The 24,647-nt window shown below is 41.0% G+C and overlaps 1 protein-coding gene across 1 annotated transcript in view; it reads left to right on the top strand.

Annotated features, from left to right (window-relative positions):
• The first annotated feature begins 973 nt into the window (after nucleotides 1-973).
• ZFHX2 (zinc finger homeobox 2) overlaps nucleotides 974-24,647 on the top strand; it is a 124,431-nt gene continuing 100,757 nt past the window's right edge. The window contains exon 1 of the mRNA XM_075319226.1: nucleotides 974-1,277. The gene's annotated coding sequence lies outside the window, so the exon portion shown is untranslated. The remainder of the gene's footprint in view (nucleotides 1,278-24,647) is intronic.

A 24,647-nucleotide genomic window follows, 5' to 3' on the forward strand; every position in this document is an offset into this window, starting at 1 on the left:
AGTACTTTGAATCACGTCGATTAAAACCACATTCAACATCGATGTACAATTGGTCTCTTTTTGCAATCAGCACAGCAGGGTGGAGATTCCAATAAACTCCTATTTTCGCCATTAATCCTCTGACCATCGGTCCTGTGGATTCTGCAGCAGCTGTGACAAATTGTCATGCCAGATCATAATTTTGTGATTCACAACCCATCAAGATGGCTAATCTGACTCTTACTATCTAAGTTATATCAGATAAGACCTTATTGTGCTTATATTTCTCCATAGCTTCTATTTAGTGTCATAGGAATCAATGCTTTTCCATTGATGGTCACCTTTTGAAAATGTCTACAATATGCTCTATTTAGGTCTCCTTCTCGAAACTTCTGTATGACTTCTAGTCTTCGGGACATTACTATAGTCCAAATGATTTCAAGCTCTAGTGAAATCTTCTGATGGTTTTCTGCATAAGTAGAACTTATGAACCTATTTGGGCCTACAATCAGGTATCTCAAAGCTTGGGCCTACCAAAAGATCCTCTAATGTGCTGACCCTTGCATTTGGCTTACTATTATTGTAGTCCTGGAATACCCTGCCTCTGCGTATATACTAATAATTTTTCTTTATTATTAGCTTAGAAAAATAAAGAACATTTTGGGTTGAGAATGCATTCTTCTTAATATTATTAGACAGTGCCTTCGTATATTGAGAGTGGCTTTCCTTTTTTTCTCTGTATTCTGTGCTGGCATGTCTTGGCGCAGCTAACAATCTTTTTTTTTTTAATGGTTTTCTTTAGACATTTTGTATTTTTAGTGTGACTATGCCAATTTGACACCTCTGCTGTCCTTTCCACTGCCCCTCTGCCACCACCCCTTCATGTCCAGAGGTAGGAAACAGTGTCTTTCACAGGCTGCTTCTGTTTGCACCTGCTCAGTCTCCCAACGCTGTCTTGTGTGTGAGTGTGTGTGAGTGTGTCTCTGTGCGTATTGATTATTCCATTGTGCTGGGGAGAGAGAGAAGCTGTCTGTGAATGGATCTGGGAAAGAGAGGGGGAGAGGGAGAGGTGTCTCGGAGACTGTAAATCAATAGGAAAAGCCCTGTCCACACAGAGAAAGTACCTCACACCACAAAGACATTGATTTATTTTTTCCTAGTCTTCATCTTCCTTCTGTAAAGGGGGGAGCAAGAAAGCCCGAGAGAGAGAGCGAGAAAGAGAGAGGGAGAGAGAGAGGGAGAGACCGCCTCCTCAGCATCCCTCAGACACAGCTTTATCCTCTCGCACCAGCTAAGCTGTAAGTAGCATTGATTTTACAATCTATTCCTGTTTTTTTTTCCTCTCTCTCTTTTCGTCTCTCTCCCTCCATCTCTCTCCCTCTTTCTCTCATTTTGTGGCTTGTGGGTCAGAAGGCAATTGATTGAGGGGAGTAGATGGATGTATAGAAATTGACATATATATAATTCCACCCATTTACAGTTACATGCAGCAGCTCTATCTGCAATTACATTACATATGTGTGTGTATACTGATATATGTATGTACACAGCTATATACATACACATGTATGCACATACAGATTTGCATGTATGCGTTTGGCCATTTATGTATGTGTGCGTTATATGTATACGCTATATGTACAATTCTGCAATATCTTAGACTTTTATTTACAATCTCATGGTAGCATATAAAATAGTCAACATAAACCTTTCCTTTTCAGAAATGATATTTGTATACTTATCAAATATTATTTGATTTATTTATGTCCATACATTTCAATGCTTTCCCTATTTGTACATATTGGTATGTGCTATCATTTGTATTATTTCATCGATATGCATGTATACTGTATATACATATCATATAGAGGTCAGATCTAAAGAGTAATAACACACATGCACACACATGCATAAACATACACATGCACACATACATACACATATACTGTATATATGTGTATACATATACATATATATCTACCATATACATATGTATATATATATATATATATATATATATATATATATATATATATATATATATGTGTGTGTGTATGTATATCACATATATATCTTACTATCATACATCATTTTCTCCAGGGTTGTCGGGTGTATATACTGCTCATATATGCACACAATGAGACACATTTGTGCATGCTAAGGTTGCTTATAGCAGGTCTAGTTTCATTGAAGTGGTCAGATATTTGTAGGTAAACCCAGGACAGGGCCAGGGGGGAGCAAAGAGCGAGAGAGACTCTGAACGAGACCAGCAGCGGCCTGACAGTCCTTCACATCTGTCCTGTGACATCACAGCCGTTGTATGCTGGTGATTGACTGATGGGCCTCATCACATTACTGTGATGATAAGCGCCTTCACTACGCAGAGGGGGTGACATAAATTTAGTGATGTACATATGTATGATTATACAACCAGAGGCAGATTTTTACTATACGATGTATAAGATGAGCAATACAATGATGCCTGGGCTCTAAAGAAATATTATACAGTCGATGCTCATAATCCAGCCATCATTGCTTATGGTGAAAGGGTATGGGGAGTGGGTTGTACCAGAATAAGATTTATGTGCATATAGAAATGGTGGTATTCTGGATGTACACAGAATCTGTGGGAGGGATTAGATCTAGACTAAGGCAGTGCAATACTGAATAAGGTACAAATAATCAAACCACGGTGCAGATACACGCAGAGATAATGACGGTACATCACTTATACATCCGAAGGCTCTTATATATTTATACACATAGAGATAGATGGGGCTTACATATACACAAAGGCCAGGAGGGTCATCTATATACAATGACATAAAAGGAGGGGGGGGTGAAATTATATGCAGAGATGCATGAATAACAAGAGAGGCCTATAATAAGCGTGACCTGTCCCTGTGTACATTCAGATATACACAAACATAAGTCGAGCATGGTTTAATGTTGGAAAGGGAGACAAAAAAAAACATGGAAGGAGATTCAGATCTATAGAAATAGAAATACCGATAAAGGCTCGGGTATTCACAAAGTCAAGCGCTGCAAAATAGACCCATTTATATGCCGAGTAAGGGATCCTGTATATTCCGCCACAACCATATCATTTCAAATATAGTAGGTTCAGCTATACAGAGAGATGCCGGGGGAGGAAGGCTTTACCAAAAGACAACAGCTGCATGAAATATGGCTTATATGTATAAATGAGCAAGATTCCCAGGGGCATACAGCAAGATAAAAATGCCACAATATACAAATAATACGATAATAACATACAAGATAAAAATGCAATAGTATACAAATAATACGATAAGAACATACAAGATAAAATGCCATAGTATACAAGTAATACCATAATTACAAGACAAAATGCCACAATACACTAATAATACAATAATAACATACAAGATAAAAATGCCATAGTATACAAATAATACGATAATAACATACAAGATAAAAATGCCATAGTATACAAATAATACAATAATAACATACAAGATAAAATGCCATAGTATACAAATAATACAATAATAACATACAAGATAAAATGCCATAGTATACAAATAATACAATAATAACATACAAGATAAAATGCCATAGTATACAAATAATACAATAATAACATACAAGATAAAAATGCCACAGTATACAAATAATACAATAATAACATACAAGAATAGAATGCCACAATATATAATGGTAAGGCCCAATGTCAATATAATAACACTGAGCTATTGGTAATATATAAAATATTGTGGGAGGTTCAAGTGAAGGAGGCCATGCAGAGCGGAAGGGATACAAAGACATTCATATGGATATCTAAAAATGTGATATAGAGAAATACTTAAATATTCATTGAAATAATGACCAATAGTATAAAAATTATCTGTTTCCAGATGTAAAAAGATGTGTTGTCATAGGCTTCCATAATAAATATAGAGTAGTACAAGGTCGTTAGCTAAATGGATATATGAAATGTTACAATGAATAGCTTTACAATTATAATGTATAGATTATGATATGCATCGTTAAAAACCAAATAGTTAGATTTAAGATACTCAAACAACCATTATTGTAGTCTGGGCGGGGAGACTCGTATATGTACAGATTTGTGGTTTGGCCTAGGTCCTGGCACAGAGTACCTGCTCATCATTTTGTGCAGCAATGCCATATAGATAAATACATAGTATATCACAAAAGTGAGTACACCCCTCATATTTTTGTAAATATTTTATTATATCTATTCATGGGAAAACACTGTAAATATGACAATTTGATACAATGTAAAATAGTCAGTGTACAGCTTGTATAACGGTAAATTTGGTGTGCCATCTAAATAACTCAACACAGCCATTAATGTCTAAACCACTGGCAACAAAAGTGAGTACACCCATAAATGAAAAAAGTCCAAGTTGTGCTTAATTTTACCTTCCCACTGTCATGTAACTCATTAGTGTTATTAAGTATCAGATATGAATGGGGAGCAGGTGTGTTAAATTTGATGTTATCGCTCATACACTCTCTGATACTGGTCACTGGAAGTTCAATATGGCACCTCATGGCAAAGAATTCACTGAGGATCTGAAAAAAAAAAGAATTGTTGTTCTATATAAAGATGGCTTAGGGTATAAGAATATTGCCAGTACCCTGAACCTGAGCATGGTGGCCAAGACTATGCAGCAGTTTAACAAGTCAAGTTCCACTCAGAAAGGCCATGCCATGGTCGACCAAAGGAGTTGAGTCCACATGCTTAGAGCTTGTTTTTTCAAAATAGACGTATCAGTGCTGCCAGCATTGCTGCAGAGGTTAAAGACGTGGGGTCAGCCTGTCAGTCCTCAGACCATACACCGCACACCGCATCAAATTGATCTACATAGCTGTCCTCCCAGAAGGAAGCCAGTTCTAAAGATGATGCACAAGAAACTCCGCTAACCATTTGCTGAAGGCAAGCAGACTAAGGACATGCATTACTGAAACCATGTTCTGTGGTCTGATGAGACCAAGATAAACTTATTTGGTTCAGATGGTATCAAGCATGTGTGGCGGCAACCAGGTGAGGAGGACAAAGACAAGTGTGTCTTGCCTACAGTCAAACATGGTGGTGGGAGTGTCATGGTTCGGGGCTGCATGAGTGCTGTCGGCAGTGGGGAGCTACAGTTCAGTGAGGGAACCATGCCAATGTGTACTGTGACATACTGAAGCAGAGCATGATCCTGTCCCTTTGGAAACTGGGCTTCAACAACAGTATTCCAACATGATTATGACCCCAAACAGACCTCCAAAATGACCACTGCCTTGCAAAAGAAACTGAGGGTAAAGATCCTGGACTGACCAAGCATGTTTCTAGACTTAAACCCTATTAGAACATCCTCAAATGGAAGGTGGTGGAGTGCAGGGTCTCTAACATCCACCAAGTCTGTGATGTCGTCTTGGAGGATGGAAGAGGATTCCAGTGGCTCCTGTGAAGCTCTAGTGAACTCCAGGCACAAGAAAGTTAAGACAGTGCTTGAAAATAATGGTGACCCCAAAAAATATTGACACTTTGGGCACAATTTGGTCATTTTCACTTAGAGGTGTACTCACTTTTGTTCCCATTGGTTATGACAAAAATAGCTGTGTGTTGAGTTATTTAGAGGGCACACCACATTTACCTTGTAATACAAGTACACTGACTACTGTACATTGTATCAATGTGTCAGATCTTCAGTGTTGTACCATGAAAAGATATAATAAAATATTTACTTTAACAAAATTATTACAAAAATGTCAGGGGCGTCTTATGTAATATACTGTATATATACATATATTGTCTCCTAAATTAAATAATGTATTTAACGTGACCGCACACGTCATATATAACATCCAGAAAAGCTGAGCTCATCTGTTTTTACAGACTGATGTTCTTCTATATAAATGACTGATAAGGGAGAGACAATCTGTCAAATGTTAATCAGTCACATCGGTTGTTGGCTATAACCTGAAGTTATACAATCTGCTTTTCCAAAAAGAAATGGGGCAATTTATTAAGCTGAATGTGCCCCAATTCTGGATCAGTATGCAGCAAAAAAAAAACAAAAACGAAGTACCGTACTCACTTTTGGAAGATTTATTTTGTGTTTTTGACACTTTTTGTGCCACACTAGATTTTTTAAACTGTCTAGAAAAGGAATAATGGCTTAGCGGAGTCTTAAGCGGGCTTTACATGCTGCGACATCGCTAGCCGATGCTAATGATGGCGAGCGTGATAGCACCCGCCCCTATCGTTATGCCGATATGTGAAGATCGCTGCCGTAGCGAACATTATCGCTACGGCAGCGTCACACGTACTTACCTGCTCGGCGACGTCACTGTGACCGGCAAACCGCCTCCTTTCTAAGGTACGCTCGGCATTACAGCGACGTCACTAAGCGGCCGCCCAATCAAAGCTGAGGGGCGGAGATGAGCGGGACGTAACATCTCGCCCACCTTCCTTCCTTCCTCATTGCTGGTGTGTGGCAGGTAAGGAGAGGTTCCTCGATCCTGAGGCGTCACACGTAGCGATGTGTGCTGCTGTAGGGACGAGGATCAACTTCGACCAAGCGACAGCAGCGATAATTGGGAGAGGACCCCCATGTCAACGAGGAGCGATTTTGGACGTTTTTGCAACGATCCAAAATCGCTCCTAGGAGTCACACACAACGAGATCGCTACAGCGGCCAGATGTGCGTCACAAAATCCGTGACCCCAACGAGATCGCTGTAGCGAAATCGTAGCGTGTAAAGCCACCCTTACAATGCACCAAAATGCACCAAAAGCTTGGCATAAAATATTGGTGTAGAATAAGTCAATCAAGAGGTGGGGTAAGAAAGAGGAAGAAACCTTGTTTGTTTTTAAACTATTTAAAGGGAATCTGTCGCCAGGTTTTTCCTCCCCCATCTGAGAGCAGCATAATATAGAGACAGAGACCCTGATTCCAGTGATGTTTCACTTACTGAGCTGTTTGCTGTCATTGGGATAAAATCAATGTTTTCTCTGCTGCAGATCTAGCAGTTATACAGACCTCATGAATATGCTGGACTACCTGGCAGCACGGCAAATAGTCCTCTAATGATGATCTACTGCTGATTAACCAGTGATTTTATCAAGACTAAAATAAGCAGCCCCGTAAGTGACACATCGCTGGAATCAGGATCTCTGCCCATACGTTAGGCTGCTTTCAGATTAGGTGGCAAAAACCTGGTGAGAGATTCCCTTTAATGCAACAATCAGTCTGTTCCAATGCATTTTTTTTTGCTTCTCTTTCATTCTTCTCAAGTCCCTAATATTTTACTGTGCATAGTCAGTCCTTTTGGGCAAGCTACTTATAGGACGTAATTCTGGCAGCTATGTGAAATCCCATATTGGGGTTTAATGTATGCCTGAAGGGCCAGTTACACTGGACAGTTATAATGATCATTAATTTGTTCCTATACAACAATGATGATTGCTCAGAAAGTGTGTACTACTGTTGGTGACAACTGTAAATGTACATGACACTCATAGTGACATTAATTACACAATAGTAAGCTCACAGACTTTGGGGTTGCCGTTGTCTAGTAATGGTGACTGTGTGCCAAGAGCGGCCACCCCCAGAATTGTCCCTAAATAGGACAGCCACTATGAAAAAAATGTCATACGCTAGTATGAACCAGCCTAAAATCAGGTGTAACCATTAGGGAGGCTGCAGCGTTCACACAAACGCCAATCACCCGATTAGCGGGGGTGGCGGGGGCCAGACTCCCCCCAAGCTAATTTTGGAATGCTATACGAAGGATTTGCTATCAATTTTAATTATCTGTGCAACTAATCCCTTTAATATCAGTGTGGTTGCAGGTTGTTAGGCCCCACTGATTTCAAATGTATAACCTTACAGATTGTGACTTTTTATTTGTTTTCTATGTTTTTCTTGCTTATTTAATGCCAATATTCCACAACGAATTACATTCATTGTCATCACTCATGGTTCCCATTGGGAAACCCATTCAAACACAGTGAGAACATGCAAACTGTCAGCTTGCCGCCCATTTTGCTGCCCATTTTTTACCATTTGCAATCAATATGCTCTGAATATTACATACAACTCCACAAATATAAGGGACTGCACTTCCATGTAAATACGCTGTTCAGCCATAACATTATAAGCATTGACAGGCGTAGTCAATAGGAAGTTTTCACAATGGCACCTGTCAAGGGGTAGGATATATGAGGCAGCAAGTGAACACTCAGGCCATGATGTTGATGTGTTGGAAGCAGGAAATATGGACAAGTATAAGGATTTAAAGAGGTTGTCCACTACGTTAACATTGATGGCCTATCCTTAGGATAGGTCATCTATGTCTGATCGGCTGGGGTCCGACACCCTGCACCCCCGCCGACCAGCTGTTTTCAGTCCCGGTGGCAATAGCAGGCAGCTCGGAATATTCAATTGCGGAGCTGCCCTGTCTTCTGATAGCGGTTACTGCCAGGTTCTGCAGATCCGCCTCCCATTCAAACTAATAGGAGGTGGATGAGCACTACCCAGCCGGCGCTATTAGAAAACGGGCTAGCTCCAGAACTGAGCATTCCCAACTGCCTGCTGCCATCACTGGGACCGGGAACAGTTGTTCGACATTGGTGCAGGGTGTTGGACCGCTGGTGATCAGACATTGATGGCCTATCCTAATCCTAAGGATAGGCCATCATGTAAAAATAGTGGACAACCTCTTTAAGCATCTTGGCAACAATAGAACAGCTTGACTACTTCTTAAACTAAAAGGCTGGCTTCCCCAGCATGCCCCCCCCTTTACAAGAGCCAAATAGTGATTGTGAGACGACTGGGTCAGAGTAGGTCTTGTGATAAGTTCCTGGTACATAGTGCCTATTGAAAGTCATACAATAAGTATCAACCAATGACGGCATCATAGCCACCCAAGGTTCATTGGTGTGTGTTTGGGTACAACAGCTTGTGCATCTTATCTCACCCCATAAAAGACCAACTGAAACTCAAATTGCTAAATAATTTAATTATGGCTAAGATAGAAACACGCCAGAACATAAAGTGCATTACAGCTTGTTGTGTATAACCAGGCGTGCCAACAGTCTGGTCATAGTGTCTATGCTGACCACTGCCACCTCCGAAAGAAGCTGCAATGGACATGTAAATATGATACATGGACCATAACGTATGTGAAAAAGGCAATCATGTTTTCTTATACATCGTGTAGCCAAACCTGGCATGCGTCATCTCGAGAGAGAAAGGATGAAATGAAGCCATGATGCACTGTGAAAGGAAGGTAACCTTGGGTCTACGCATTTATGTGGATGTTACTTTGACAGGTGCCACTTATCTAAACAAGTACACCCATTCTAGATTTCAATGTGTTGCCTTGGCCTCTTCATTCCCTATGGAGTCTGTGCCTCAATGGGCTAGAGTTGCTTTGGCAACAATAAGTGGGATTTCATCTTATTAGTCAAGTGGTTTTACTGTTCTGGAAGATCATTGTAGAGGTATGTATAAAGGAGACTCGTCTATTCACACGGACAAGCTGAGGAAGGGTATGGTAAGCTTGCAAACACTCAGTCTACCTTAAGACATACAGACTTTACCATGAATGCTTCATCATGTTGATAGTAAGGATTCAGATCCATTGAGAAAAAAATAGTAGTACGGTCTTATGGAGGAAACATATAGCAGGACCAACAGTGAGTGCATTGAAGCCCTTTTGCTAAGGTGTACACGTGTGCTGACCCTTATTTTTCACAACACCCCTTTAACGTGTGTCACCCCATTTATAGGTGCATTAAAGCATGTTATGCACTATCCATAGGTGAACATTACTAAAGAAATGGTTGTACTAAAGAGCTCAGTGACTTTGTCATAGGCCACATAAGCTTCCAATATGGGAGAATTCAACCCTTTCACACTACTTTACCAATCACTGTGTTCCGTTATTTTGACACCAGGGTTTAATAAGCGTCATTATCAGAACCTGTTAAAGGGAACCTGTCACCAGATTTAATGACTATAAGCTGCAATCACCACCAGTAAGCTCTTATACAGCATTCCAGAGCACTGTATATAGGAGCCCAGACCGCGCTGTATAACGTAAAAACATTTTTATAATACTCACCTAGGGGACAGTCCAGTCTGATGGGTGTCGCTGCTCTCCGGACCAGCGCCTCCTCTCTGTGGTGATCGCGATCCTCCTGCTCCTGAGGCTCGTGTGCATGACGCATCCTACATCATCCACATAGGCCAGCATTGTGGTCCTGCGCAGGTACACTTTGATCTGCCCTGCTGAGAGCAGATCAAAGTATTGTAGTGCACATGCACGGGCGGTCTTTAAACATTCCTGGTGCCTGTGCATTACAGTACTTTGATCTGCCGTCAGCAGAACAGATCAAAGTGCGCCTGCGCAGGACCGCAATGTCAGCCTGTGTGGATGATGTAGGACACGTCATTCACACTGGGCTGGGTAGAAGGAGGATGGCGATCGTTGTAGAAAGGAGGCGCCAGACCTGTGACCAACAATGCCCATCGGACCGGAGAGCAGCGACACCCATCGGGCCGAACCACCCCCTGGGTGCGTATTATAAAGGTGTGTTTTACGTTATACAGAGCGGCCTGGGCTCTTATATACAATATTCTGGAATGCTGTATATAATGGCCCACTTGTGGTGGCCGCAGCTTATAAGGGAAAATCCTGACAAGTTCCCTTTAAAGATACTGTTCTGTAGCTTCAGACAAGACTGCTTGTCAAGCAGTATAAAATGTGGTCGGGTTGAATTATGGGGTTAATGCATGAACTTGCAGACAGCTAGTTAATTACTTAGACCCTTGTATACCAACTTCTATGTGGATGATCAGAACAAGCAGCGCCGTGTCAAGAGGCATTAGCGATACACCGGCCACATTGGTAGTGAGAAGATCTTTCTACCTGGAAAAACTTCCAATCTCCACCCCATACTAATTTCTTATTGCTGCCATTATGATGCCTCAAACTAAAAAAGATATCTACCCTTAATGCGATTCATTCATCTCTCATCGCTGTAATTCCTTCCTATTGCTCCAGTGTGCGCTGTATGCAAAGGCTCATTTACACATAGCAATTATCGTTAAGATCTGGGAGATCATGAGGGTTCATAACGATAATTGCCCAGAGTAAACGCGAAATGATCAGCGCAAAGCGATTGGCAAACACATTCATTCATGCTTGGGAAAATATTCTTGTTGTCACTACGTTACATGTAGCATGTACATAGTCATCCTCTTGTTACCACCATTCCTTTCTGGATATATCCATGCAACTTCCAATTCCGATGTCAGCCATTGCTAATCTCTGGTATGAAGTGTTGGACTCTGTGAAAACTTTTCTTAATAAATGCTTTTGTAAAGGGGTTATCCACCTTTGGAGATATATTTTTTATATTTATTTACTTCAATTCATGTATTTGGCGCTAAAAATAATTTTGCAGTTGGGTTTGTCACATTTTTTCACCATTTTACTTTTACAGGCTCTTTGTTTCTCTTTGCATCCAACTTTCATGTGGTTTATTATCATAAATCTATTTAGAGCAGGTCAGAAAAAGAGAAATAACAGTTAAAAGCTCCCACACAGACCGTCAGTATGAGCTCACTGATGGATTCTCAGTTAACTCAGCAGCCTGCAATAGACTGTGCAAAACAGTGGCTATAGAAGGCATGTGGTACAACATTTTAAATGAAAAAAAATAGCCATTTGTATTTTTATTAGCCTCAAATACATACATTTAAAGAGTTACTGTCACCAGGTGAGAAGTGAGCAGTTTTGGTTCTTATTTTAAACCCACTGCTTCCCTGAGTACTCTACTTTTTGTTTTCTTTAAATTCATCATACCTTTCTGGAGATATGAGCCTTTTTGTTTAGTGCTATTTGTTATGGGCTTTTTAAAGGGGGTGTGGCTCACAGACTTCTCTAGGCATGTGTCTTTAGGATGCTCTATATTATTACCCTATGAGCCCTGCCCCCTTTCTAAAGACCATAAAATTAGCACTAAATAAAAATGCCCATATCTCTAGTACCAAAACTAAAAGAAACCCCAAATACTCAGGGAAAGCAGTGGAAATAATATAAGAGCAAAAACTGGCCCCTTTTGACCTTGTGACTGGTGCCCTTTAAGTGTCAAATAAACCTAAAAAGTTGCCAAAGTTCCCACCTCTTTAATGCTAGAAATGAGACTTGCAGGTGTCACCCACAGCATGCGGAGATGTTGATCTAAGGCCTCTTTCACACGTTCGTGAAAAACCACGCATGTTTTTCACGGACGTGTCAGAGGTGCGTTTTGCCCTCCGTGAGCCATGTTTATGGGCTACGTGTGTTCTCCATGTGTTATCCGTGATAACACACGGAGAACGGGAACTTTCTACTCACCTGTCCCTGGCGTCGCTGTCCGTGGTGCTGAACTTCGGTCTCCGGTCCTGCCGACTCCCCGCTGCTGCTACTTCCAGCCGCAGTGAAGTGAATATGCAATGAACATAATGAGCGGCAGTCGGCAGCAAGTGACAGCAGCGGCAGAGACAGGAGGGCTGGGGAAGGTGAGTAAAGTTTGGGGTTTTTTTTCTCACAGACACATGTCTTTTCTCCGGTGCGTGTCACACGGAACACATCCATGTGGTCCGTTTGCATTACGTGTGACACGTTTGCATTCCGTGTGACACCCGTGATGCCGGAGAGAAAACGGACATGTTGCCGTGAGAAACACACGGACACACATAAGTACGGAACGGTCACACGTTCCGTACAAAAATACGCGTGTCCAAAACCATAGGAATACATAGGTCTACGTGTGTACGTGTCTCCGGTACGTGAGAAAACTGCCAAACACGTACCGGAGGCACGTACGTGTGAAGTAGCCTAACACAGCTAGAACAGTTTGGGTCTTATAATGATTCTCCAGTTTTCACTGGGGTCCTCCTAGGACATTTTATTAGAATAACCAGGACCAGTGACTTATCTTCTCATTCTGCGCTCCTTAATCCTGAGAAATTCTACTGCCCTAAATCTTGTCAGATATGGGCCCGAGCAGCATGAGCTCCTTGATTAAGAAACTTGTCAGTAGCTAAGAAGATGTTAAGAAATATCAGCATATAATGTGCAGTGACATTTATTTTCAATTAAGCCCAATCTAAAGAGCTTTGGTGATTTTCTGACCATCGGTGATTTTCTGATTTTTGCTGTGACAAATTCCTACATATGAACTTGTCAGAACCTTGTGTGATATGGATAAATTCACTATATGCCCCCCACTTTCAGGGTTTCTGTGGTGACATTCTGTGTCCTCCTGAAAGTGGCTGCCGTGGCATCAGTACATTCACATTAGTGCCAGTTATGGATCATATGTAATTGGTAATCTAAAGTCATCGGGGCCTGTAATTGAATGTACACGTTAGGCTGGACTGTCTGCTGTCATTTCTCAATAATTGCTACTATTTACAAGGAACCAACAGGACATACACCATTTTATTCTGCACCGCCATGTACTTCATATGTACTTAACTTTGATCAGTCATCACCAGCCATTTTCTCCTTTATGATTTAAAAGGCTACATTTCACATATTTTTTACTATATACAGTGCCTTGCGAAAGTATTTGGCCCCTTGAATTTTTCAACCTTTTCCCACATTTCAGGCTTCAAACATAAAGATAAAAATGTTAATGTTATGGTGAAGAATCAACAACAAGTGGGACACAATTGTGAAGTTGAACGAAATTTATTGCTTATTTTAAACTTGTTTAAAAAAATAAATAACTGAAAATTGGGGCGTGCAATATTATTCATCCCCATTAAGTTAATACTTTGTAGCTCCACCTTTTGCTGCGATTACAGCTGCAAGTCGCTTGGGGTATGTCTCTTATCAGTTTTGCACATCGAGAGACTGAAATTCTTGCCCATTCTTCCTTTGCAAACAGCTGAGTAAGTTTGTTTGGATGGAGAGCATTTGTGAACAGCAGTTTTCAGCTCTTTCCACAGATTCTCGATTGGATTCAGGTCTGGACTTTGACTTGGCCATTCTAACACCTGGATACGTTTATTTGTGAACCATTCCATTGTAGATTTTGCTTTATGTTTTGGGATCATTGTCTTGTTGGAAAACAAATCTCCGTCCTAGTCTCAGGTCTTTTGCAGACTCCAACAGGTTTTCTTCAAGAATAATCCTGTATTTGGCTCCATCCATCTTCCCATCAATTTTAACCATCTTCCCTGTACCTGCTGAAGAAAAGCAGGCCCAAACCATGATGCTGCCACCACCATGTTTGACAGTGGGAATGGTGTGTTTAGGGTGATTAGCAGTGTTCCTTTTATGGCAAGCATATCGTTTGGCATTGTGCCCAAATAGTTTGATTTTTGTTTCATCTGACCAGAGCACCTTCTTCCACATGTTTGGTGTGTCTCCCAGGTGGCTTGTGGCAAACTTTAAACAACAGTTTTTATGGTTATCTTTGAGAAATGGCTTTCTCCTTGCTACTTTTCCATAAAGGCCAGATTTGTGCAGTGTACGACTGATTGTTGTCCTATGGACAGACTCTCCCATCTCAGCTGTAGATCTCTGCAGTTCATCCAGAGTGATCATGGGCCTCTTGGCTGCATCTCTGATCAGTCTTCTCCTTGTTTGAGATGAAAGTTTGGATGGACGGCCGAGTCTTGGTAGATTTGCAGTGGTATGATACTCCTTCCATTTCAATATGATCGCTTGCACAGTGCTCCTTGGGATGTTTAAAGTTTTGGAAATCTTTTTGTAACCAAATCCGGCTTTAAACTTCTCCACCACAGTATCACGGACCTGCCTGTTGTGTTCCTTGGTCATCATGATGCTTTCTGTGCTTTAAACAGAACACTGAGACTATCACAGAGCAGGTGCATTTATACGGGACTTGATTACACACAGGTGGATTATATGTATCATCATCAGTCATTTAGGACAACATTGGATCATTCAGAGATCCTCAATGAAATTCTGGAGTGAGTTTGCTGTTTTTATTGATAATTTTGCTTTTTTTTATGGAAATCAAACATTTGATGGGTGATGACCATTGTGGAACATCTTTTATTTGAACTTTGTGTTGTGCCCTTATAATAATAATATTCACTTATATAGCGCCATTAATTCCATAGCACTTTACATATATTATCATTACAGTCCCCATTGGGACTCACAATCTAAATTCCCTATCAGTATGTCTTTGGAGTGTGGGAGTAAACCGGAGAACCCGGAGGAAACCCACGCAAATATGGGAAGAAGATAAAATCTGCTATCCCTTGTAGAAATGTACCATGTTTCCCAAAAAATAAGAAGCTGTCATATTTTTTTTTTTGCCCTGAAAAATGCGTTGGGGCTCATTTTCGGAGTATGGCTTATTCTCGGGGAAATACGGTTGGGAGAAAGTTTACCCATAAAAAAATACAGATTTTCCCCCAGGAGAATAATACATACCAGTCCCCGGGCATCTCCATCGCTCCCAGATCCTCCTGTGATCTTTAGAGGGTGCTCCCAGCAGGTATGCTCCAAGCGGTCCTCCCCTGCTTCTGACCAACACCCACACACTTCAGATCGCCCACACACTCACCACATCTGTCGATACCAAGCAGAGAATCCTGGGACACAGTGCTGTGGAACGCATAAAGGACCTGTGGTTGAACACATCGATGCATTCCACCACTGGGTCCTCTATGCATTCCATTGCTGCTCCAATGCACTGCGTCCCAGGATTCTCTGCCAGCCGGAAGCAATCTGTACCGCCAGATGTGGTGAGTGTGTTCGTGCGATCTAATGTGTCTGAGTGTGCGATCTGATGTGTCGGTGTGCAATCTGATGTGTGTGGGTGTGCGATCTGATGCGTGTGGGTGTGCAATCTGATGTGTGTGGGTGTGCAATCTTATGTGTGTGGGTGGGTGTGCGTTCCACTGCAGGTCCTCCTGTTCGGCGTCTGGTGAGGTGAGTATGATTGTGGGGTCTTTTGCCTTCTTTCTTTTGGGGGTGTGTGTGCTTTCTATAAATGAAGTGTCCTGTAACTTTTTTCGCTGTATGGACACTTCATTATTGAACCGCAACTAAGGCTTATTTTCGGGGTAGGGGTTATATTTAAGCCTTACCCCGAAAAGGCTGAAAATTTTTGCTAGGGCTTATTTTTGGGGTAGGTCTTATTTTCGGGGAAACACTACATTATGTTTTATTACGTCCCACTATTATATATAGACATCTCGGAATATCAAATCATCAAAGAAGCAGTAGCACAATTATGGTTATTTTTGTTCCATTTGAAAATTAACAAGGAATAATTAAACAATTGCAATGTTGGAAGGTCTTGGATCTTTAGAAGGTAGATATAGCTCACTGTGCAGGATTATTGGCCCAAGCAAAATGTCACAAAATTTATGGTCAACTTTACTGCAGTTAAACAATGACTGCTTCCAAATTGATTGTAGCCATTTAACAATCATGCCAATGTGTAGGCACGGTACTAAATTATAACTGTGGAGCGGTAGATGAGAACTCCGGGAAGGTGGGTCAAGTGAGGGATCAGGAACGAGGGCATAAAGAATGGGCTGTGAATAAAGTGAAATGCATACATAGAAATATTAGACGCTTCTTTGTTAAACATTACTCTGTAATATATATATATATATATATATATATATATATATATATATATAGTAAATATATATATACTGTGTATATATATATATATATATATATATAGTAATATTGTTGACAGGTAGAAATGTCGGAACGTGTTTTTTTTATCATTTACGGTTTAGGGGGCAGGAGAAGGTTTTAAATTGTTTCTAATCATTTTGTAAATAGATTATACAGTAATTTCAATGAATATTTTGTATTTGTAATGGATCAAATTTCTACAAACAATGTAGAAAATACATGAAAATAACAGCACAGTTCTTCCTTTGTTACTGTCTATTGGCTTTGTCTATCACTTGGCAATGGTCATATATGTAAAAGACCGAGGTGTATATGCCCACAAATCACTAATGGATATTGCTGATACTTTATTCACCTAATATTAATATTCCACAACACCATACAACTAGTCAAACAGATTTATTGCACTTTATTTTTCTCTCCTTGGCATTGAATTTGCAACACCAAGAAGAAAAATGTGGTGAAATTATGGAAATCACAGGATCAATAATGTTAATCATTTTAAAATCTTTACATTTTTTTCATCATTTACATAACTTCTCAATTTATTCAATATTGAGTACATGACAGCTATGCGCAGAAATACATGCTTTTACGTACCGTGTGTTATCAATGAGTTTATTACTGGTTGTCTAAGGAAAGTTTTGTCACTTGGGCACACAAATCATCAAGATCCACTGCTGTCAGCTTCCATTGCAATTTCCATCCAATGACGTCCCAGATGTGCTGGATGGGAGACAATTGCGAGGACACTGCAGGCCATGGTAGCACATTTAGGTCACACAGGCTGATCACAGTAACACAAGCAATGTTCAGCCTGTTGTGTTGAAAAATAGCTCCTTGGACAGTTTGGCGAAATTGCCATGCCACTGCTTCCACAACCAAATCATTGTACTACCGAGCTGTTTGTGTACATGGAAAAAACACTAGAGGGGTCCAGCTAACATTATGCAACAACACAAAAATTCTGGTAGTTAAACCATGATGATTCCTTTTGCCATTGCCCAAGTAGTCTCTAGACCAATCTCCGGCAACAGTTAGATGCAAAACTCATTGTTATAGAGGATGGACCACCGTACCAACCTCCTTTGCCGTTTTGCTCTGCACTATGATAGCTTTAGCGAGTGGTGCTGTGAGGTCAATGAAGCATCTGTAGCTGGATGTCTGGCTTGTCACTCATTTTGTGCAAAAACCTGATGGTTTATGTGGACACTGATACTTTATGCTTGGTATGTGATGTCCAATTTCACTTATAGTACCAAATGGATCAATTGAGGAACCAGTGGTACGGTCATTTCTACAAGTATCCCAGTAGTTGTTTTTCTACACTACTTTGAACACCTTGAGTGACCTACATGTGCTATCATGGTCTACAGCATCTCCGGACTTGTTTCTTATTGAGCTTATTTGGAATGTCATTGGTCGGCATTTGCACAGGGAGCTGAAAGCAGTGGATCTTGATGATTTGTCTGCACAAGAGCATTCAGCATGGCAGAACATTTCAAGACAACCATTAATATCCTTATTAATAACATGTAAAGGTGTGTTTCCCTTTTTTCATCCTTTGGATATCATTAACATGTCTATCAATTGTGTGATTTCTATAATTTCAAAAGTGGTTTATATGTTCTCAATTTGCCCAAACCTATAAAAACCTAAACAAAAGCTATATTAGAAAGAACAGTGAAGGTTTACCCATCATTTCTGATTCTTTTTTTTCTTCTTCTTGCAATCAAGTGTAAATATACTAAGAGATCTACAAAGCTAAGAGCAGGAATACAGAAAAGAAAAGAGGTGGCGCAAGAGAGTAGAAATCTAAAATACAAAGGGCTTCAAATGAACCAGAAGTTAATTCATCAAAGAGGTTTTCGGTGAACATCTACTTCCTATGTTATTCTATTGGATTTATTCATCAAACACTGAGGGTCTTTGCTCTACAGAGAAATACAGGAAGGAGTCTCTGCTCCCATTAGAGAAATAAGAAGCTTTGATGGTTAGACTGCAAAGAAAGGTTTACAGATAAGGATGGAAGAAGTTTTAGGAGTAGAAATGACTTAAGGCCAGGTTACTTTTTCCGTTGTCGTGTAACACATGCTACTACACAGAAAAAAAAACATTACTGACCACAGAACTATCTTCTATTCCATTTTGGCACTTGGTGTGGCACCATCTTACATGATTAGCCCCCTCTTAAAGAAGCACTCCCACCATCTTTCTAAATGTAGTGTACTGTATGTGGATCTAAAATACCGATTGTCATCTTCCCTAGTTTCCAGCTTCACTGTGATCCTTATATGTCTCATGTGATCACTCCTATTCTTTGTTGGCTCATACAGACACCGTTGTGTGGGCTGGTGATATTTGCACCAATGTAAGCTTATGGTTCCTCAGAACAAGGCTCCATAGACTTATATTGTGCAAGTTATTTCCACTTCACACAGAAACTGCTGTGCGATACAACCAGTCATCTGATCCAGAAGAAGAGTGGAGCGGCGCTGGAAACTGGAGAAGACAGCAATCAGTAAGTATTTTCATGCACTTAAAGGGGTTGACTACTATTTGGTCAACTCCTTCTCATTTCCTATGTTTGCCCTCAGTAACATAAAAAAGCTTATACTCACCTCTGGTGACAGGGTAGTTTCAGCAGTGTTGGTCCTCGTATTCATGGGGCTCATGTGAAGTTGTAACATCGCATGAGCCCTGCACCCAATCACCGCCTGCTTCTCTCTCCTCTTTGGATATATAAGTGATCACCAGGAAGTGAGAGCTTTGCGGCTACTGCTCACTTCCTGTGACTTATATGTCCGAAAGAGGGAAGTGAGAAGCCAGTGGTGATTGGGCGCAGGGCTCGTGTGATGTCACAACCTCATGTGAGCCCCAGGAACGCAAGTGCCTGCACCGCTGAAACAGCACCGGCAGGCATGGAAGGTAACTATAAGCTTTTTTTATTTTAAGGAGGCAAACATAGGGAATGAGAAGGGGTTGTCCTAGTAGTGCATAGCGCCTTAAAGATATATGCCATGCCTATTTAGATAGGTTTAGTAGATTAGTTTTTGCTGGGAGCAGATTCTACGTGAGAATACCTTCCCAGTAGACCATGCAATGGAGCACACTGGAATTATATTTCTGTCAGTGGCATCCTGTATCCTAAAAAAGGTATTTCTTTCTAACTCCTTGTGAATTTAGCATTTAAGTATCTGGATCTGGTAGGTAGTTCCATACAACTTGGAGGCGCCTTCAGATTCTAAAAGCATATTTTTGACAGATAAATGTTTAAATTCATCTGACCGCCAGGGTCTGTGCTTTCTATAACAGTAGTATATAAGAGAAGGTTATTATTGTGAATATCTCCGTATATAAACATACCGCTCAGACCAGTATCTAAATTGTAGGTGCCTGTAATATTGAGAGGGGATTTACCATTTTGATCAGCACAATTGAGGCTACATTTTATATCACCAGTAAAGATTTTTTTTTAATGCTCGATCTCCTGAACGCTATGAATGCCATGAATTGTGGTCAACCATTTCATGATTTAGCCAACACAGGCCCAGGTACTACAACGTCTCAGTGGCAGTATGTGTGCTACACAATCAGTGTGATAGAAATCCCATGATCCGGCTGTATGAAGCATTATGCTTTCTTGAACAGAGCTGGTTTACTGACTTCCAAGCCCCCACGTTTGTAATGCAGTGTGTAATGTATACAGTGCATTGTCTAGGCGCCTTACATACTGAGCAGGTACATCTATCAGCTCCTCGCACAGTAATGATATTTGTGCGTCATAAAGCTGTTTGCAGCTTCTTTATTCGTCTCTCATCTTTCCTCCGCTTTCTTTGTCTCTCTGCTGTCTTCTGCATTTCTCTCCGCCCCCAACCATCTTGGGCATATTTTGTCACTCTGCTTTTGTCTTCCCCTTTCTCCGGCTTTTTCTTCTGTTCTCTCTCGTTTTTTTACGGGTCCATGTTTATATCTCTATAACATCCAGATACTAATTCACCTTTCTCTGTTTTCCATTTTCCAAACATACCTGGTTGTCAGCGCATGCCTCCATCTTTATATCATTGACTCTCCTCTACATATTTCCATGCTTAGAAATGCCTACAGTAAAGATAGATTACCAGTTAATGTGTTGCATTCACTGAGGACCACTTTACAGAAACTTCTTGTTTTATTTTTATTTTATTCCCCCCCCCATCCCCATGACAATTAAGAGTCATTAGGATTTATTTTCTTTTTTTTTTATCCCCTGAATTAATATCTTACTCTTCCAATAGAGACCATTTAAACTTGAGCAAGGGGTTTTTTTGCCAGGAAAGGAAAGGGTTAATCAATTCTCTTTTCATCCCAGCAGGGAGCTGCTCATTAGCAAGGGTAACAACCATAAGGGGTATGTTTACCATATTTTATGTTTGTGGTCACTCGAGGGTTAATGGCTTATTCGTGGGGGGTGAAGTCATTTTTTTTTATCTTTATCCATTTACATGCTATGTTAATGGACCAAGTGCTCCTTTGATACCATACAGACACATTAGCATGCTGGACTCCACTGATAACACGCCATATCTTCTGACTGAAACATACTGTCACACTGCATATATATCATTGTATACGTGATGATGAGCATATGCTGTGCTTCATAAGAAACACGGCAAGACTGTATTCCAGCAGGGAAAAGACGGATCTGCTAGACCCTGCCAGTATGTATAGGGAGCTCATATTTTCGCTCACAGACAGTATGTCGACACCTCACTCTCTTAACACACCGTTAGAAAGTAATTGTATTGATTTTTCCATCCTTCTTCACCCTCCCTCTTCGGCTGTCTCTCGGAATATCCTCGTGCTGTCTCTATCTTTGCCTGCTGCTTATTCCTTGTATGTCTCTATGGTTTCATGGACTTTCTTCTTCTATTTACTGTCCTCAAGTATTCTTTCCTCTCGGAGAGATCTTATATATGTCATTGCCGGACAGAAGAAGCCTCCTGTGCAAGAACATGGTGGCACAAGACCCACTTACCAAAAATAAATAACACAAAAATGGGAATGGGAAACTCAAGCATTTTTGCCGAAGATCTTTCAGAAAAATGCTCTAGTTTCGCTTTGACTTCCATTCTAGTTGGTACACGAGTTGAGCTCATCCGAACATCTGACCTGCTCCTTTTGAATATTGAGCATCCTAACATGGTAGTGCGTGTGACGCTCCCGTAGCGATAATGTTCATCACTAATCTGCACATAGGCATATGCACATTATATATAAAAACAATATACATTTATATGTCTATCAGGATACCTGCGTTCATCTTGCATTCCCCTCAGTCCTTGGCTTTCTCGTTCATCATGTCCTTGGTTCTTTTCCACTGTTGTTTCTTTTTTTGTGAGGCCTATTACAGCTGCCTCATTATTCTTCATCATTTATTATTGTTTCCCCATGAGTAATTTGGTCAGCCTGCCTTTTACTTTTTGAAGCTCTTTTGCCTTGTATCTTTTCTGGACGTTATCTACAGGTAGAAAAAGTAGTGACAGTTGTCCATGTAACGGACACGTCCATAACATACATTAGTGCTGAGTATTTGTACATCCCTAGCAGACTACAGAACAGCCATGTATATGAAATTCTGTCTTATCCACGGCTTGTCAGTGTCTATTTATGATTTTTACAGTGGATTCTTCCAACTGCAGGAATGCAATGTCTAGAGCCCACCAGTAAGGCCTTGGTTCCACTTGCGTATGGCTTCTGATATGCAAGAGCATTGGGTGCAATATGCTGATAACTCTCAGTCAGGCTCTGTTGCGAGCGTGAGTCAGGTGTCATGCGACTATGATCCGATCTTGCGATCGGATCACAGCTGCAGAGAGGAGGGAGAGAGTACTTATACTGCCCTGGTCCATCGTTGTCTCTCCACTGCTGTCCCAGTCTTTAATGATTGACTTAACTGGTGACATCATGTCAACATAACTGCAGCCAATCACTGAGCTCAGCTTCTGCAATCTACATTGGCTGAGATTAATGATTGGCTGCGGTGCTGTTGATGTGATGTCACCGATACTGACAAATATTAGGGACTGGAACAGCACTGTATCAAGGGAGCCAAGCTCAGTTTGTTTTTTTACAGGTAATACTCGGGGCAGTTTTTTTAAAAGGAGACAGCCCCTTTAATAAAAGACCATGCTGTGAACATCCAACCCATACATTGGCTATGTAACCATTTACAGATGCTAAACTATAAAATATACATACAGGGCACATGCAACACACTCTCCACTACTCCCTTACCCTCCATACATTTTTCCAATCTATATCTACCGATACCCCCCTTGTGTGCCTTTTGCTCTTGCATTTGACCTTATTACTACACCAGCTGTGATACACAATGCCTGGACATGTGCTGACATGAGTAGGGGGACCTTGCTTACCCAGCAGAATTTTAATCCATGATGGCATAGTGTGCTACTAACAGTAATTTTTGAGTCTGTGGTCCCAGCTCTCTTCAGGACATTGACCAGGTCCTCCCGTATAGTTTTGGGCTGATTCCTGACCTTTCTTAGAATCGTCATCTTGACAGTCATCTTGTGTTTCTTCCCTGTTCTAATAATTGCGCCAACAGTTGTTGCCTTCTCACCAAGCTGCTTGCCTATTGTCCTGTAGCTCATCCGAGCCTTGTGCAGGTTTACAATTTTGTCCCTGGTGTCCTTAGACAGCTCTTTGATATTGGCCATGGTGGAAAGGTTGGAGCGTAATTGATTGAGTGTGTGGACAGGTGTCTTTTATACAGTAAACATGTTCAAACAGGTGCAGTTAATACAGGTAATGAATGCAGAGTAGGAGGGCTTTTTAAAGAAAAAATAACAGTTCTGTAAGAGCCATAATTATTGCTGGTTGGTAGATGATCAAATACTTGTTTCATGCAATAAAATGCAAATTGATTATTTAAAAATCATGCAATGTGATTTTCTGGATTTTTGGGAGAGATTCTGCCTCTCTCAGTTGAAGTGTACCGAGGATAAAAATTACAGACCTCTCCATTCTTTGTAGGTGGGAAAACTTGCAAAATGGGCAGTGTATCAAATACTTATTTTCCCCACCATAGAGCCTTTAAAACTGTGTTCACACCTGCAATCAAGCATTCAGTTTAGTCTAATTCTGTTTGTCTTTCCTAAAAATAGAACAATATCGAATGTTGCGTAACTCATGCATTTACTATTATGAGGTCCATCTTGGCTCCGTCAAAGAACAGAACATTTTTTTTCCATTCTAAAAACTGACACTTAATGGAACTCAGACGGCCATCATATTAATCCATGGGGCCTCTCAGCTTCTGTTCGCATTTTTTAAACTCGGTTAGACATAAATTCAATTTGTCTATTCTTACAATAATGGAACAGACAATCAGAATACCTGAATGTAGGTGTGTAAGGGGTACTTTACATGCTGCGACATCGCTAGCATTTGCTAGCGATGTCGAGCGCGATTGCACCCGCCCCCATCGCACAGCCAATATGTGGTGATCACTGTCGTAGCGAACATTATCGCTACGGGAGCATCACACGCACATACCTGCTCTGCAACGTCGCTCTAGCCGGCGAACCGCCTCCTTTCTAAGGGGGCAGTTTGTTCAGCGTCACAGAGACGTCACAGCAGCGTCACTGAACCGCCGCCCAATAGAAAAGGAGGGGAGGAGATGAGCGGCCGGAACATGCCGCCCACCTCCTTCCTTCCTCCTTTTCCGGTGGACGGAGGTAACTAGATGTTTGTCGTTCCAGCGGCGTCACACATAGCGATGTGTGCTGCCACAGGAACGACAAACAACATCGTACCTGCAGCAGCACTGATATTATGGAAATGAACGACGTGTCAACGAGCAACAAGCACGTTTTTGCGCTCGTTGATCGTCGCTCATTTGTATTACACGCTGCGATGTCGCTACCGGCGCCGGATGTGCGTCACTAACGACGTGACCCTGACGATATATTG

Source organism: Anomaloglossus baeobatrachus, chromosome 1 (genome assembly GCF_048569485.1).
Source record: "Anomaloglossus baeobatrachus isolate aAnoBae1 chromosome 1, aAnoBae1.hap1, whole genome shotgun sequence".
NCBI lineage: Eukaryota > Metazoa > Chordata > Amphibia > Anura > Aromobatidae > Anomaloglossus > Anomaloglossus baeobatrachus.